The following is a 19,558-nucleotide window of genomic DNA, read 5'->3' as shown; positions in this document are numbered from 1 at the left end:
TAGTGGAATGACACCTCAAGGGTTCATTGTCCAACGATTGATTTCTATGTTAATGCTGATTTTGTGCAAAATTGAAATTGACACTGACTGGTAGTCATGTAATTTCCGTAATGCCTATTTTACTTGATTAAAATGGTTTTGCGTGATTCACTGAAAATCTAGAGATAATATGCTAAAAGATTGGAATCTATTACCAATTGACTAAAATGCAGTGGAAAATGAAAATTGTCTAACATTTTAAACACAGACTGCAGAAATTTGAGGTAGAAGAAACATATAAATCAGAGTAAATGAGACTGTGATAAGAGTTGCTTTTATTTAGAATTCAATAAGACAGACCAACCATGATAACAACACTGATACTGAATTTAACCCCAAGTTTCTGATAAAGTAATAAATTATGTATATTGTGCCTCAATGTTATCTCCTTCTAGGAAATGGTTGTTAAAAAAAAAACTTAAAATTAGTTTTTATTACATTTTACAACATAATACTTCACGAGCCTTATGAGGTCTTTAGACTTTTAAGGTTTAGCTTCAGAGTTCAACTTTTACAGTACAGTTTCGTTTTACTGAGATCCCGTGTAGTTTTCAGCGTCCACCGCCGTCTTAGCGTTAGTGACCAACCTCCAGAACAAAACGGTGGAAAAGCTCTTTCTCAGGTTGTATATGCCAGTCATGTAAAAACATGTTTGAACTCTTTCTGAATACACAAAATCCTTAACTACACTAAAAAATACACAAAAACTAAATTTTTAAACTCTTTGGATAAATTTTTGCATAAAAAGGGGATTGAATTAATTTAGATTCTTAAAAATAGATTTAAAAAATAATTGGGAGAAGACGATATCAAAAGTGAAACTCAGCAATTGAGTTTTGAGCTAATAAAAATAGAAGTAACAATCCTTTGAATTCATTTGTCTATTGTGTGGAAAACGATTTCCCTTGAAGGCAAAATGCAAAGGCTTCCCAAAAGTGGGGCAATTTCACGCAAAAATGGGGCAGTTTGTAAAAAATAAACTTTACGTGTTAAAAGCTGTCTACACGGTAAAAAATTTCGGCACGTATTTGTTCCAAAAATTAGCTCGTCCAGGGACACCATAATTTTTGGAACAAATTTGTACCTTCTAGGAGGAACAAAAAGATACCCAATATTAGTAACGAATTTGTTCCAAAATGTAGCTCGTCCACGGACACAGAAAATGTTTGGAACAAATTTGTACCTTCTAGGAGAAACAAAAAGATACTCAATATTAGTAATGAATTTGTTCCAATAAATAGTTCGTCTAGTATAAAAGCGTATCCCTCCTCTCACACTCAGTCACTCGTCACCGAAGTGAAGAGGACGCTAAATCTGTGGCGATTTTCGTACTACATGATTCCACTTTTTTAATTCGAGATTCCCTTCCCCTCCTGCTGCCAGCACTCGCATATGATTTCGTCATGCACGCATCTGTATAAAACACTCTTAAGTTGATTTTTATTTGATGTTCCTTATGAACTTTCGCCACCGAAATCCATCTTAACTGAAGTATAGGCCTTAAGAGTAAGACGAAATCACTTACACGGATTTGTTCCCGACAATGGGAACAAAAAGATTCCTCATATGAGTAACAATTTCATTCCAAAAATTACCTCGTCCCCACGGACACCGGAAATTTTTGGAACAAATATGTTACAGATGTAGGAATAATATTGTTATAAAAAATATGTACCAATTTGTTCCTGACAGTGGGAACAAAACAGTCGAGTGCAACAAATTCTGTTCCAAATTTCGGAAACAAATTTGTATAAAACGAAATCAACTCAAATTTCTAGACATTCCACTGTATCAAAACGGTTCCAAAGGAAAACTCTAACAAAATTATAAATGCATTTCATAACAAAACTATAAAGAAAAGTTTTTGGAACAAAAAGATATCTTTTCAAGGTGCAAATCGATTCCAAAAAAATTTATTCCAAGGAAAACTTGTTCCAATATTTTGGTCAGAGTCCAAAAGTTTTTACTGCATAGAAGACGTAAAACATTATTTTATATTCCCTATTAATTGCTTCATTATGATAATTTTTATATATGAACCTAAACTTTTTTTGTAGTGCTAAATTACTTGAGTATCGAAATATTATGTTATTGCTTAATAACTTTCTTTATTAGTATCTTTATTAATTTATAATATCTTTATTAGTATTAAAGTTTTTTTTATAGCATTTTAAATATTTTGAACCCTCGTAATTTTGCAGAAAATTAAGTTTTTTTGCGGAAAATATTCTGAAAAATTATTACCATACAAAACAAAAAACAAACAAAAAAATTAAAGATAATTATTTTTAATTTATTTATTTTAATTTTTCCCATTTGGGGCTCGAGGGTTTGGGCTCGAGACGTGATAACGGCCAGACGGACAAAAAGTATTACAACATACGAAATAATTTGAGATTATCATAATGATAATCATTTAGCTTCAGCATTTCAAAAAAAAACAACACTCACTAACTAATTAACATTATGAAATATTTTATTGAGTAAAAATGTTATCCATAAAAATATTGCTTTATCTTTTATTCAAGCTTTGTGGGTTTATTCGTAGTTTTCACTTTTTAAATTTACTTTTATATATTAAACTTCATCAGTTATTTTATATTCCTTTACGTATTTAATTTTTGACTTTATTTAATTATCCGTAATAGAATTCTAATATATCGAGTTACTACGACAACAGTAAAACGAAAATGAGTTATTTAAAAATTCATAGAATTATGGTTAAATATATTTCTATAGGAATTTTATGGCAGATGAGCCCTATATGTCATAAATTTTGTTTCAATCTAAAAATATTGCGACAATTTTAATCGGAAGAGTTCCTACCATTTTGATCTGCGTGAGTTTTAATTGCATGAGGTTTATGTAATGTCTGGAAATGTTGAACCACTGAAAGTTTTCACTCACCCATTCTCCATAATTTTCCACGTTGGTTTCTGAAAGCAGAGTCGTGACACTGGGTGTTAAACTAATTAAAAGTAAAATAACAGGTAGATTGAATTGGTTGTAGGTGGAGTACTTCTCTTGAATACAATTTTCCATCTCCTTCTGATTTCCTCGTATCCTGCTTTACTCTGTGTTAATATATAGAGCTAGGGATAGGTCTCAATTGACCCGAATAAATATGGGGATTGCTGGTAAAACCACAGAGGACAATTTCTCTGTATTTGTCGTGTAGATGTGACTATCCTTTTTGCCGAATAATTGCCGATGGAAATTACTGAGGAATGTCCCACAGGATACCTCAGGGAGATTTCTCTTTTTGTATAAGGATGCTTTAAAACGTCTCTGGTGGTTTGGAGCTTTTATCTTGGATACTGGGGTTTTTTGATTAATATCTGATTACACCACATTTTACAAGTATACTTTAGATACTACTGCTGTCTTTCGTTGGACGTTGGAGGGTGATTGTTGGTTACAAAATGTAAAACGTTGAATATTTGCCAAAATCTTCAAAAAAAAAAAAAATATGAATTATACTTTAGAGCAAATTGTATTTTCATTTTCTGCAATGTTTGACCTCCTAAATAAGCTCTGCCTATAATATAAATAATTTTAGGACATGCTCTTTTTGGAAAACTAACTTAAGTTATTACTTATAATCCATGCATTTTCATCAGTAGGAGGATACTGTAACATCCCCTAGATAAGATTTTTTCAAGGGTCAGTTCTCCATTTCGGATTACCGATGCATCCAGGCCACCAATTGGGCCCCTTATGCTTCCCCACTCCTATTCTATCTTGTCCCACGATTCGGGTAGCCGCTCTATATCACAGCTCTGTGGGCAACCAGTGCCGCTACTATGCCACAGCAGCCCATCTCAGTGTGTGTTTGGATCAGTACAAGTGAATATTTGTATCGACTGAATTACCACTTTCATGTCGAAACTCGTTCTGGTACTAGCCTCTATCGTTTAGGCGGTTTACTTTTTTGCCAGTATTCACCATTGGCATTACTATTCAGTCATTCACTGGACGAATTCAAATCCGATATGGCATGAGAAATCTTTTTCTGCTGCTACTCAGCTTTGAACCCTAGACCTCACAGTCATAGAGCCACTACTCTATCCACTGACCCGCTTGAGGCTCAAACATCCCTTAACTTAATAACTCTTACCTTTGCTTATGCTTCACTCTAGTGTTTTGTGGTTTCTGTTATTAGATTTCGGGTATCCTCGGTCCTCAGACCTTAATCGAAACAGTTAGCGTGCCAGGCTTTGCGAAGTGCTCGAACTCGTAACTTAGATGCTATCCCTTAAAAGTATTTTCGCATCACTTACCGTTTATCGGTTCCTTCGCAACTGGTTTAAACTTATTCAACCGGTTTAAACTGATCGACAGATCGTGATTTTCAGCAATCCCAAAAAACATGGTTTTGGAGGAGAAGAGGATTTGTGGGGGAAATGAGAGGCATGTTTATGATCATTAGGTCGACTATAGGGTGGAGGGTCCCCCCAGCAACGAAAAGATTCGAGGTTGAATAGGCCGTGACGGTGGCGGCCTCCTAATTTGTTCGGAGCGCGGTGGCCACCATGATAAACTTCTTCTAGTTCAGAGCGGTGGCTACCGCTCTAGCCCCACTGACTGTACATTGACTAGTAGTCACAAAGGGTCACGCTATGTTAAATTCCCATAAGGTGACTGGTAGTTGTTCAGGTATTCTTGTACTGTAGTACCAATCGCGAACTTTCGTTGCTGGGCCCCTTTGGTCCCAAGTCGCTATCTCTAACCGCTTGGCCTCTAAAGCTGGCGACAGCTGGACGGACAGACGAACAAACACCGTGACATTTCTTAGAAACCGTGTGAAACGCGAAGATTTGTTGAGAAATTTGGTGGAAATTTGCGGGGGAGGGGGGTGAAAAAATCGAGGAATTATATATACTGCTCTCTCCGTGGAGTTCGAACAGTAAAAAGTATCTCAAACATATTGGCTCTTCCCTACTTGTATTTTGTGGTACCCCAGCTTCCTCTATAATATAGTTTGTTGTTGTTTAAATTTAAAGGATGTTAAGGGGGTGGCCATTTCTATGAGAGTTACATTTCTGAGGATAAACTGAGAGTAATGTTTGCTGTGTGGGAGAAACTGGAGCAGTAGTAAACATGGCGTAGTTGTAAACACTGGGATTTTTTAAATTATGATCCACAATAACTTTTGGCCTTAACTGTAAGACAAAATTTCTTACACGGATTTGTTCCAAACAATGGGAACAAAAAGATTCCCCATTTGAGTAACAATTTCATTCCAAAAATTACCTCGTCCATGGACACCGAAAATTTTTGGAACAAATATGTTACAGATGTAGGAATAATATTGTTATAAAAAATATGTACCAATTTGTTCCTCACAGTGGGAACAAAATGGCCGAGTGGAACAAATTCTGTTCCAAATTTCAGGAACAAATTTGTATAAAACGAAATCAACTCAAATTTGTAAACATTTCACCGTATCAAAACGGTTCCAAAGGAAAACTCTAACAAAATTGTAACTGCATTTCATAACAAAACTATAAAGAAAACTTTTTGGAACAAAAAAAAATGTCTTTTCTAGGTGCAAATCGATTCCAAAAAAAATTTATTCCAAGGAAAACTTGTTCCAATATTTTGGTCAGTGTCCAAAAGTTTTTACTGTGTATATGTATAGTATAGGGATTCTTTCCAGTGAAGACATGTTTGACTAAGTCCAAGTGATGTAGGTGTAGATATAAAATGGCTATATGGACCCGAGTGAGTCCGACAGCCTTACATAAAACAGAAGAAGAAGAAGTAGATATAAAAATCGGTGTTGACGGTGTTGACAGTTACCCCATGTTTACAACAGCCCCAATGCCCCCCATGTATTGCAGTATATCCTTATAATGTAAAAAAAAAACTTAAACTCTTACATCCCAGATGTAAATAATCCAAGAAAGAGGCGTGACCTAGAAGTTGAGTTTAGTCAGAGCATCAAGTACTGTGTAAAGAATAGTCTCGAAAAAAATTCTTTTGAAAAATTTTACAATTTAAAATACAACACAATTTGATAAATCATTTCCTCATTATTAAGGGCTTCGTCAGTTTAATTGAGAAGAAAGTCTCTGTCCAATTTACAATGATTTACAAGACATTTGAATTGTCTGGCAGTGTTCTCGTTTGCCACATTCTTAGAATAGTTCCTATGACTTATGTAGTTCTTAGGGTTTGTGAGTTATTAAAAAAAAAGAAGTTATTAAATATGATGAATTACTGACGTATGTTTGGTGCATCCAAAGAGAGAGCCGGAAGAGTGTTTTCGTTTTCATGAATGGAGCAAATGTGAATTACACGAGTTTTACATTACGCCAGCGACCGTGTATAGTGGAGTACCAAGAATGAGAGATTCAAGTAATCTAATCAGGAGGATATTTATGAGTCACAGGCGGGTCGTTGGATGAGACACACATTAAATATTCTCTCCGATGGTATGGGAGAAAAATGATGGAGAAAAAATTGTGCGACTTCATTCTTCTCAGAAATTCTTTATTGAATTCATTGCGTGCTCAAGAGGGACAATTATTGAGGGAGGCTGGCTGGCAAAAGAGGGAAATTCTTTGACTCACACCCCCCTTGTTTTTAAATTTTCTATTTAGAGACGACAAAATGGATTTCTCATATGTCTTATCGGAGTGAAAATTCATTTTAGGGTGTAAACATATTTACTGATACTTTGCTTCTCTCAGTTTTTCTCTGTTTCATTTTGCGCGGGTGGTGAATGAAATTGCGCGGGACAATAAAAATAGTCACAAAATTCTTGTATATGTGGATTTATTTTCAAAGGAGAGATATCTTATACACATGTTTTACAAAAATACACTCGAATATCAAAATTTATTTACACCCACTTCAATCTACAAACATTGTGTTTGTGTGGATCTTCCTGCTCTTTATTGCAATTTTTTAGTGTGAAATATATAAAAGGAATGTTTGCAACAAATAAACGAATTTAAAGTAATATGAACGTTTGAAATGGATTTGATTGATATTGAACATGTGGAGATGTAAATTGAAAATATTTCTTTTTTTTTTGGAGAAATAAGTTATATCCGAATTTCTGTGAATTTACTGGTGTTAGGAAATTCTTGTTTTTTTAATTAGATAAATTTGCAAATAAATTCTGCTTTTTATATTATTATTTTATGGCTGTATAAGGTTTTTGTTCCAAAAAGTTTGGAGAATACCTTTACAAAATTTAGAACATTTTTTCATTTTCAAATTGGAATTTATTTATTTTTTTTTTTTACAAAATGAGAAATATCATAATTCTGACTTTGTGTTCTTTTTTTGTAATTTAAGATTACCCTATATCTTAGCAAAAAAAAGTTTTTAAAACTTTCTTCCTTTTAAAGAATTTTGTATAAAAAAACAATCCATAGATATTAACCTTATGATCAATAAAAATCGTATAAAAATCTTTAAATTGTAATTAGAGGGTCGCCGTGGAGCAATTGATAAGAGCGGTTGGCTCTTGGACGCTAGGTGAAAGCACTCTCCCTTCGGACGTTCATTCATCCGGATAATGTGAATTTCTTTAATTTTCCTAAAAGAATAACACATAGGGTGGAGTAACCACTTATCGCCACATTAAGGAAAATGTGAAAAATTATTTAATTATAACTTTTGAACCCTTATTATAAAATTACTCAAATTTGGCACAAAGTTACTGAGGTTTATTGGTTCCAGATTCGTCAAAAAAGTAGTCCTCCAGTTTAATTTTAATTTTTTTTACAGTTTAATAATTAATCCAATTTAACGCTGGACTACTTAAAAAATTGATTTTTGTTAACAATGCAAAAATAACCACTTCATCGCCACTTTTTATCACTTTTCGCCAGTTTTGTAACCACTTCTCGCCACCGTCTTGAAAAATTCCAAACTCAATTACTTTGGGCAATATGCAAAGAATACATTCAGCATTTCTTTTTCCTCATGACTACCATATTAATACTCACTTTAAATGAATTTTCTTCGCTTTTATTTACGAAATCTAACTAATAGACTGTTGCAGAAAGTAAACAAAGCAGATTTGATAACTGAGAATCTGCGAAGTGAAGTTAGCGTCGCCTATTGAAAAACAATGGCGACGGGTGGTAAAATCAATTAAAAAATGACCATTTTGCGCCATGCCTAATTTTTACATAAAAATAATATTAAATGAAATAATAATTTATTAAATACACATTTTATGTATTCTACGAATATAATTAAATATTCAACTGACAGATTATTTATCCAAAAACGTAAATTTTTTTCGATGAAAATTTGATGGCACTTGTTATATTTGGTAAGAAATATTGGACTCGATGCACTTGCTTAAAATATTGCTCTAAAAAATGCTCAAAATCTTAAATCCAAAAGGAATAATAATTATTTTTCGACTCTATACGTAGCAAAATAAAAATACAAATAAATTTGCGGCTCAATCATTTCATAAATCGTGAAAAATAGCGATTTCAATATAATTGTGGCGAGAAGTGGACATTCCACCCTAATTATCAATACCTGATAATAAGTTAATTATTATCTAATAGAAATGTTTAAGTCCCTTAGGAAAAAAATAAAAGAAGATTCACATTGTTCGAAGGTATGAACGTTCGAAGGGAGAGTCACCTATGACCCCCGACTCGACTGTCAATTTTGTGAGTTTAGGCGGGACTGCAACTGAATAAAACGTCTAAAAGAACATATTTCTCATACACATTCCAAACCGAAAAAAATTGTAAATTGAACAATGTACAAAGTGCCAAGCCAAATAACAAATCCGGTACATCAAAATAAATAAATTTACAACACGTGTTTTCTTTAAGATAATAGGGTAAGTGTGCCAAATTTCGGCATAGTTGCATGCAAGCGTCAAAGTTTCAAGTTTGAAATGTAATATTTTAAATACAAATTGATTTTTTTTATTCTTTCTTCTGAAAGAGTGTTGCTTGGAACCTTGTAAAGAGTTTACTGTCTTTATTTACTCTAAAATCATTCTTAATACATTTTAAAATGAATAAAAATATAGACATAGCTTTGGTGCCCTATTTCGGCCACCTTCATTCTCATAGTTCCTTGCCCTTCGAAAATTCATCCAATATCTTTTTCATGTCATCTCATTTGTCGAAGCTACATTTTTTGTTATTCTTTTGCATTGTATAATCTCTAGAGTGCGTAAAATCTAAAAGTTCATGGAAATTCGAGGAACAAAAAAGGTGGCCGAAATTGCAAGCTGGCCGGAATTTGGCACACTTACCCTATCTAGAATTTTACTTCATGAAATAAAGTTTTAATTTCATCTCAATTCTTTATGGGCAATAAAAAAATTAGCGAGTCAATTTGCAGAAAAAAAAAAACATTCTTATTGTTGGAAATTTGTTAGAAAGGTTCATTGAAAAAATTGAGAAATAGAAAAAATTTATAAAAAGAAAAGTCATCAATATAAAAATAGTAATTTTCTTTATTGATAAAACTGCCCAAAACATTTAAAAGGGTTTCTTTTTCATAAATGCTAGTGTTTTCGTTTTGCGTTACGATGTTTTTTTTATTTCAAAAAGTTCCTTAAAATTTTCGGAAACAGAATTTTTGTATAAAATAAATTAATAATTCTGCTTCAATATAAAAATGTTCATCCTACAATTTTTTTGGATCTCCAAACCTTTCGTAAGGGATTGTAAAGAATTTCAGATAATAAAGATAAAAATAGCGATTTGAGAATCTCGCGTTGTAGAAAAAAATGTACTTAATTTTTATCTTGATCACCAGCTTTTTGATTACCTTTAAAGGGTTAATCTATTAAATTTATATAAAGAATATGATTTGAAATTGAAATTAGAAATTTTAAACAATTTACTTCTAAATTTAAATATTTTATTTCTACTTAAACATATAGGGTAAAGTGGTACAAGTTGGACAGGGCTTTTCGTCTTGATAAATTTAGTACTTCATTTTTATTTGAATATTTTTAATGCTTTAGTTTTATAATTTGGTTCCTTGTGTTTAAAAACAAATTTTGTACTGTATTTATCAAGAAAAAAGCCATGTCCAACTTGTACCGGCGAATTGTCCAACTTGTAACACTAATTCCAAATTAGGGTAAATTAAGCTAATTCAAAACCTTCTCCAAATGGAAATTTTTCGCTACTCTAAATGGAAACGTCATTGTTTTCATGATAAATAAAGTACTAAATTACTACATTTATATATTTTCTATACCACAGTTTCATTATTTAGTTAATTTTGCTCCAAATAAAGCGAAAATCCATTTATATTCACAAATTTTAATTTGTTAATTTTTCAGAAAAATTAAAAGTGTACCTTTTCACCATCGAATTTTTCGTCGATCTGCCATGTTCTCCAATGAAAACCGCAATAAGGTGACTGTTGTTTCTTCGTTTCGTTTAACATTTATGTCATATTTCTGGCTAATTTTAGTTAAATTAAGTGATAATCTCTATTGTTAACGGTACGTGAAGTTTTCAAATGAAATAATTACCTTATTTCGTGAACAAAAATGGTTTTTCTGGAGTGTCTGCAAATGCTTCAATAGCAAACCCCGGAAATATGATTTTTTTTGGAGAGATTTTCTTATTGTTTTAAATGGGAAAGGAGAAAAGACCAGGAATAAGAACAAATCCTGCACTCAAGAGCAAGTCAATAAGGTTTTGGAAGCCTTTTGTCACGGTTTCACTTATACACTGTTTGTCTCCAATTAGAAACTTTCCCTTGTCTCCATTTGGATTAATTTGTTTCCAATAGAATCATTTTACACTCGCGTATTTTTATTGTATTTAAGATGTTTTCAAATTATATCTAAAGAATTTTCACTAAACAGTAACATTCTAGAAGAGTCAAGGAGCAAATTTATGTAATTCTCTACGGAAAAAATATGAACTTAATGTGTTGAATCTTCTGTCAAAGTTAAAGCATCTGAAAAATGGTTTTGAATTAGGACATTTACCCTATATCACTTTACCCTATTTTTGAATACAAAATTTACCTTACAACTTAAAGCATTTCTTACAATTTGTTGTCTTTAAATTTGACTCTGAACCTTGACATAAACTTGAAAATTGACAAATTTGTACGAAAAAAAGAAACAGAAATTCTATTTCTTTCGACAAATTGCCTTCAAACTGTGTGCAAACAAAATCTGCGCAGACTAAATAAAGATCAAGGAATGTTATTGCTCTGCATGTCAAATATTTCATGGGGGGAAAAATTTCTTAAATTGATTCTTATTCTCAGTGAGTTGAGGTACTTTTGGATTTCCGAGATTTTATATTCATTTCCTCTCATATTTTATTCAAAATTATAAAACGATTATTCTCTTTGAGGCTGAATTGGGAAATGAATACTTTACTCTCTTGTAAATGCTATATCTTTAGTAAATGCTGCCCTAATTTTATTTTCTTTTCATTTTCTCTCTGAAAAAATTTTAGAGTTAAAGTCTCTGGGTGGAAAATTAAAATGGGCTTTTTCACTATCCTTTGTGTGTGTGTGTATATCTATCTTTCTGGATTTTCAGTCCCCATAATTTTTCCTTGCTTTTGAGTGTGGAAGAGAAAATGGTGAAAGATCAGTGACATCATTGTGAGGGATCTTTTTATCCTTTTGAGTTCTTCATGTGGCTTTGTTCGTCGGATGTGCTATTAGCGATGATTGTTGCTTCTTTTGAGACCAACTCTGGTGATTTTCTGTCATTTTTCCATTCTTTAGGGACAATTTTCCCAAGCATAAATGAACAAGAGGGATTGTAAGTAAAAAAAAAATGAGGGACTTTTATAGTGGTATAGTAAGGACTCTCAATATAATCTCTAAAATAATTATAGTGAGGTTTGTTGACATCTTCCGCAAGAAGTGAATGAAAAACATACTTGGAATCTTGGTATTGAAATATCTAGGGGAACTTGGGGCAGCAGTAAACATTGAGTAGCATTATTACAATTTCTTCAGTGGACAAGGGTCCCATAGTATATATGAATTTATATCGGTCTTGTCCTCTGAAGTTTAATATCTAAATTAACACAATAATAGTATTTACAACTACTCCGTGTTTACTGTTGCCCCGTATCCCCTATATAGTAAAATAAAAGAAGGATTTCTAACCCTTTTCTCGCTCTCCTGTTTGATTTTCCTCTTGATATTCTGACCGAGTGGCAAGATTTTCAGCTTGTGTGAGATGGGTGTTCTTTCATCTTGCATAGTTCAGCAGAAAAATTCAAATGGAGAATATATTGATCATGAAACCTTCTTGACTCAATTTTCGTCCTGTTCTTGAGCTTTTGCCACATAACCATGTTGCTAAATGGCTGCAGAATAAATGTGTTTGACTCCAATCGATTTCAACATAAATTTCCAATCCTTAAATCTCTCTTAAATCCCAACAAAGTGGGATATCCAATGTTTTTCAGCACACCACATATTTGTTGGTAGACAAAAAAAGTAGTATCCTCTTGGGAATTGTTCCAGAGAGGAGACAGAAAAATCTTTCAGACTAAATTTATATTCTCTTTTGTCTGGTGGCGTGCTTTAAAAAGTCTCACATATCAAGTGATCAATTTGAAGTTAAATTACAAGGGATTTTCTTCCTCAATTCAACTATTTTGTTCAGTATTTGAGAATTGGTGGAAGAGGAATCACAATTGTCTTCTCCAAGTCTATTAAATAATTTATTGATTTATTTAATATAAGAATTTTCTGAAGAAAATGGTATATTTTATGCCTGTGAGTCACAATGGAAAAATACTCAAATGGAAAATGCAATTATCTAATTAAAATGCTATTGGTACAAATTGGCGGTTAACTCTTCCTCAATTTTGAATGCTTTTGATCTATTTTGTAATAGATATAGTGCGTTCTGGAGGAGCAGCAAAAATGAGTCAAACTGTTGCTAATAGCAAAATTCCTTAATTTGTTAAAAAGATAAACTCTTGCATTGAATGTTGATATGGTGTTGGGCAACGATTACATTATTCAAGATTTAAAGAAAGAAAACTAGGGAGACCTGGGCAGAATTAGCCGGTAAATGAAATTTTTCATTGCGTATAGTCAAGTGTGCTAATTCGGGCGCTTCGCTATCTGGATCGTTTATGACTAATCCACTTAAAATAATATTTTTATTTTTATTTCTGTAATATAAATCACTACAGTAACATAATATAACTATTCAAGTTTTAGAAAAAGCAAAAATAATATTTGTATCCATTAAATAAGTTAGTGTAATCGACTCATTTCAATCTTGTGCCAGCTGGGTTCTTCAGTAAAAATTTTCTAACAGTGATATTTTCGCTAATGGCAGCTAGTTGATTGAAAAAATTTATTGTTTTTTCCTTGTGAAAAAAGTATTTTAAATCTGAAGGTTTAATTAAAAGTGAATTAGCGAAAAGGTGACCCAGTTAGTGCATGCTGACTTATTTCAGTAATATCATTATTTTGTAAATTTTCTTTAATATTTTTGATAATTTTTTTATATTATGTTTCTAATTGAAACAGTGAATAATTCTATGGATTTAGAAAAAGTAAAAAAGAATTTCATCAGTCCAACAACGAGCATTTAAGTAGCACTCTTCGGAAAACGATCCAGTTACCCCACCTTACTATAATAAGGGAGGTATTTACTTCAAATAGATAATAGTTTCCTCAATAGTTAAGATAACCTAAAAGATGACACTATCTAATTCTGCCCCGGCCTCCCCTACTTTATTTTGAAATAAAAATCTAGAGAGAGAGTAAACATGTTAAATTTTATATGTAAACAAGGGGAAGAGGGGCACCTTTGAATGTGGGGCAGCTTTAAAATTGGGGTTTTTGCAACTATTTTTAAATGAAATTGAGTCATATCATAATGTAATTTAGCTTCTCAATTTGTTTGTGGAGCTAAACTTTGTTATGATAAGGCTCAATTTTATTTAAAAATAGGAGAAAAATCCTAATTTCAAAAGTGCCCATTTCCCACTATATATTCAAGAAATAGAGAATTCAAAACTCAAAAAGGAATTACTTCTGTCAAATATATTATATTTCAGCAAAAACAATATCTGTATATAAAAAGGACTGAAGAGAATTTATTCAATTGCTTCAATAAGTCATGAGATTAGAAAAAATACTCTTTACTATAATTTACTATAATTACTCAAAGAGAGTGCAGTTAATCCGCTTTTTCCAACTTGTCACCGCTCTAGAACTGAAACGGTTAAAGATATGAACTTTCGGTCTTCGATGATCTTCAATAAAAAAAAAAAACGTTATCTCCAAACGTTTTTTTTTTCCTTTGTTCCAACCCCTTTCATCCCATCCAAAACTATGTTTTTTTCGGTGTTTCTCAAAATTGGCCCAAGCTTTTTCATTTATTTTTGGATATGTTTTAGAAGTAGTCCAGACTAAAATTTCGACCAACCATACCTATGACCGAAAAATTCGCCATTTTAAGTTATTGAAGGTCAAATGTCAATCACTTCAGAGGTCTCATTTTTTTATCCAATTTCCAAAAAGATTGATTTTGACATTTCTTTGGAGAAATATAATTTCCTTTATAAATCCAGAAAATCTTTAGCAGTAGATCTGTAAAGTCGTTATAAGACTGTTTTGATATCGTACCTCATTTTGGAGCTTGTGAAAAATAAACAACATATTCAGCCTTTTCCTATTTTAGGGCAGAATCACATTGACAGTAAAATGCTCACCGTCACCGTCAAAGCCCTCACCGTATTTCGTTGATTTACGCATTTTCATTGTAATTTTTACGCAAATTCTTAATTACCGTGTTACATTATCTCATACTCGGTGGCACTAGGTGAAAATAATATAAGAAAATTGAAGAAATAAAACGAAAATGCGATAAACGGTGAGCAAAAAAACTGTACGAAAAACTGTAGCAAAAAAATCCTACAGTTTTTTTTTGCTTACCGTTATTCCGCTTCATTTATTCAATTTTCTTATACTATTTTCACCTAGTGCCACCGAGTATGACATAAGGTAACACGGTAATTCAGAATTTGCGTAAGAATTGCAATGAAAATGCGTAAATCAACGAAATACGGTGAGGGCTTTGACGGTGACGGTGAGCATTTTACTGTCAATGTGATTCTGCCCTTAATATACTCAAATTTTTTTTTAAATGTTATTTAAAAAATCGCAGTGTTTGGTGGTACCCTTGTTTGGTGGTGCCCCAGTTTCCCCTAAGCTGAACACTCAATGGGTCAAGTGGTAGAGCACTCGCTCTATGATGCAAGTGTCCCGGATTCGAATCCCCATTAGGTCACCAGGATTTTTTCTGGCGTTAAAGGTATTTGAATTGCATCCAGTGAACTTCACTGCACTTGATTCCACGGGCATGGGACCGACAATCTCATCCCGTATAAAAAAATAATAATGTATGTCTAGAAATCCCCTTGCGGGAAGGCCTTGTTCCTTCACGGAATGTTGTTCCACCATTATTATATAATTATTATTAATGTTACTCAAAGCGGAATCTCCTGAAATCTACAACATTAAAAAAAATATATGAAAATCTATTTATTTGTTTATTTAATTTTTTTTTTTATAAATAAAACTGTCTACTAATCTACGACTAATGCCCAACGCACAATAACTTTTGTTTGTAAACATGTTTTCGGAGCTTTCTGTGAGAGAGAGTGAGATCTAGATCTAGTCACCTCGCTCACTCTCATAGGAAGTTTCAAAAACATGTTTACAAAACAAAAGTTATTGTGTGTTGGTCATAACTAACACATGTCACATACATATTTAGTTTTCACATGTTTTGAAATTCATCTTTTTATACTAGCGCTCCTTACGATGGGCACAAGTTTGTGATGTTTTTAAAGTATCCATACTGTAACTATTTCCTTTAGTAATATGAATAGTTGCTTGATACACTTTATATTTTACTGAAATACAATTTGCAATCTAGATTTATATTAAAAGTACTCTACTATTCGTGTGATTTTTAATTCTTCCAAGTCTGTCTCGATATTTATTCACTACAGGAATCTGCCATGTCAATTCATCACGTTTTACGATGGATTGAAGATCAAATACATGGGGAGAGTCTAGTCTAGAGAAATCTCCCTCTGGAACGATTCTCCCTTGAGTGCGTGAGGTTGAATTTCTTGTCTTCTTACTTCCCATCCACATCTTCTCCCCCTAATGCGTAGATTGCAGAATAATTGTGAAAAATGAACTCTATGCCACACACCTCTCTCTATCAGTATCTCCAGGATGAACATGACATAAAAAAAAAATATTATTCAATAGGGACAAAAAATCATTTGCAATAATGGCATTGAAAATATAACACGGAAAGTGCACTTGGGTCGATTGCGGGTGGTTGAAACTGACGTAAATTGCAGTTTGTTGAAGAATAGCGAGAAAAAGACTCTTCATATATACCACTTGAAATAATTGAATTTGATGATACAATTTTTCTAGTCTTCTAACTGACTCTGTGCCATTTTTATATCTTCTCTTCTTGTCTCAATTATTTCTTTAGTATAATGTGTGTGTTTTACCATTTGAAAATATATGTGTACACTCGGTACACTCTTACTCTTCCAGAGTATTTTTTTTTCTTTTTTTTTAGTGGTACTTCTGTGACACTCACTAAATGAATGAATTGAATGAAATGAATGAATGAATGCTGATGTGTTTGTGAATAACAGCGATGACTTGGAGTAATTCTATATTGCTTTTTTGCTATACGGTTTAACCTTCCAAAAAAAAAGAAGGAAACACAGAACCCGGCATGGCACAGCCACATGATTTTCAAGAAAAATAGTTATATGTTGAGTAAAGCAGAACTTTCTTGTGGAGAAAAATCCTCCATCCAAGAGAGTGTCAGTGAATCTTCGGTTGGATTATCAATCTCTGAGATCCATGGTGTGGATCAACTGTTAAAAAATCCCTCGAGCGTATCTCACATGGATTGTGTGTCTCTTGGAGCATTGCTCACAATTTGCGATACACCTTTTTACATCCATCTTAACCCACCAAGAACGTATTTTCTTGGCATGGCAGAGAAAGATGATGCGGGAATTAACAAAAAAAAAAAACAAAACTTGAAGATTCTTTCTGTTAGATTGTTACTTTTATTAAAGCATTTTTCCCCCCTTAATTTATTTTTCGCTATTTCATCTTCTCTTGCATTCCCGCACTTTCCATGCTTACAGTATAGCATTATTAGCAATTTCTTCATCATTTTTTGCCTTATCAACCCACCAATATATCACATGCTCGAAAAACTCGAAAAAACTTTCTTTTGTGGAAAAGCAAGACAAATTCCATTTTATTGCCAAATTTTAAAGACATAAAATTCTTATTCCATTTCTTGCGATATGGTAGTCAGATGAAAAATAGGGGAGTGTGAGGCCCAATGAATATCCAACTATTTTCACATTTTTAGCAAAAAGTCATTCTAATATTATTATATATGCTTATTGTTTAGTTTCTTTTATTGATTCTGTTGATCTCATAAAATCTAAATATTATCCAAAATTTCATTTCTCATTGCTTTAGTGATACTAAATATGATAGGCAGGGTTTCCGCAGTAAATTATTTCGTGGTTTTACCTTGTTCTTCTTGACATTACTGCAGTGGGTCTTGTATGTAAGAGTTCGATCGAGGTATTCCTACTAAGTCCTGGCAATTTCTCTTGATTGCTGGTTATTTAAAAATAAATAACATATGCCACATATAAAATGTAAAAAAAAAAATCTTAGATTTTCAAAAAACATGCATGCATGAAAGTGCCCCAGAAATATTAAGGTACAGAACTTCTTAAATTATGCACTTCCGGATTATGCGCCTTATGAAAATATGGAAGCATAATAATTATGAATTCTTGCCTACAATTGGAAATTTATGTGTGAAATCATTTTCGAAATAGGGTAAATTAAGCTAATTCAAAACCTGTTCCAAATGGAAATATATCGCTACTCCAAATGGAAACGTCATTGTTTTCATGATAAATAAAGTACTAAATTACTATATTTATATATTTGCTATACCACAATTTCATTATTTAGTTAATTTTGCTCCAAATAAAGCGAAAATCCATTCATATTCACAAATTTTAATTTGTTAATTTCTCAGAAAAATTAAAAGTGTACCTTTTCACTATCGAATTTTTCATCGATCGACAATGTTTTCCAATGGAAAACACAATCAAGTGACCGTTGTTTATTCGTTTTGTTTAACATTTATGTCATATTTATGGCTAATTTTAGTTAAATTTAGTACTAATCTTTATTGTAACGGTACGTGAAGTTTTCGAATGAAATAATCACCTATTTCGTGAACAAAAAGGGTTTTTCTGGAGTGTCTGCAAATGCTTCAATAGGAAACTCCGGAAATATGATTTTTTTGGAGGGATTTTCTTATTGATTTAGATGGAAAAGGAGAAAAGACCAGGAATAAGAACAAATCCTGCACTAAAGAGCAACTCAACAAGGATTTGGAAGCTTTTCGTCGCAGTTTCACTTACACTGTTTGTCTCCAATTAGAAAATTTCCCTTGTCTCCATTTGGATTAATTTGTTTCCAATAGAGGCATTTGGCACTTGCGTGTTTTCTTGTATTTAGGAAGTTTTCAAATTATATTTAAAGAATTTTCACTAAACAGTAACATTCTAGAAGAGTCAAGGAGCAAACTTATGTAATTCTCTTCAGAAAAAAATATGAACTTAAGAACGATCACAAGTAGATTTTGATTCTCCAATAGTGTCTTGGATGAAAGGTAAATGGAATTCTATTTGCACAAAAAGTCGTTGAAGTTCGAAGAATTCAAATTCAATATCGAATTTTCATACTAAATTTTCGAATAAGTTGGGGAAAATTTATCAAATATCACACTAAAAAGCTCGCAAAAGAGTTACTCAGTGATTATGGAGTGATTAAATACTGGGGCGAGAACAATAAACGTCGTTGTTCAGTTTTTTTCCTCACAACAATGTGAATACCGTCATATTTTGATACTTGAGCACTTCGAAATTCGAACGGGATGTACCTCAGCCACCTTGCGGAATTATCAAGAAGTAAGAAAGTCTCTTTTTTGGATCTTCAAATAGATTTTCGAATTTTTCAAGATCTACTTCTGTACGGAAAGAATGTGTTGAATCTTCTGTCAAAGTTAAAGCGTCTGAAAATGGTTTTGAATTAGGACATTACCCTACTCCAAAATTCTTATGAACAGTGTTAACTTCGGAAATTGGCAGAAAAGTTAGTGTCGGTTTTGCATATATTACGGTATTACCCTAACTTATTCAAAAGAAATATTTTATATTTACGCAAATTTTCTGGGTCCATAAAAGCATTTTGGACGGCTTATTTCGGCCCAAAAATGTGTATTATCTCCGGACTCCCTGTAGGCTAATTAGAACTGCCATTTAAACGTTTCTATGAGTTCTGATTAGATCACGTCAGACTTGATACTAACATCTTGGAAAAATATTTGTGAAGAAAAAAATTAACTTATTGATGCTGTATGAAACTACTTTACGCTCCCCTACTTATGGAGCTAAAAGACGCA

The 19,558-nt window shown here is 32.5% G+C and overlaps 1 protein-coding gene across 5 annotated transcripts in view; it reads left to right on the top strand.

Moving 5' to 3' along the window:
• The window catches only part of LOC129805803 (E3 ubiquitin-protein ligase MIB2), an 86,474-nt gene that overhangs the window by 1,048 nt on the left and 65,868 nt on the right, over positions 1–19,558 (top strand). The gene's annotated exons all lie outside the window — the stretch shown is intronic.

Source organism: Phlebotomus papatasi, chromosome 3, assembly GCF_024763615.1.
Source record: "Phlebotomus papatasi isolate M1 chromosome 3, Ppap_2.1, whole genome shotgun sequence".
Lineage (NCBI taxonomy): Eukaryota > Metazoa > Arthropoda > Insecta > Diptera > Psychodidae > Phlebotomus > Phlebotomus papatasi.
Note: the sequence above shows the minus strand (reverse complement) of the source record. Positions and strands in the feature narration are given on the sequence as shown.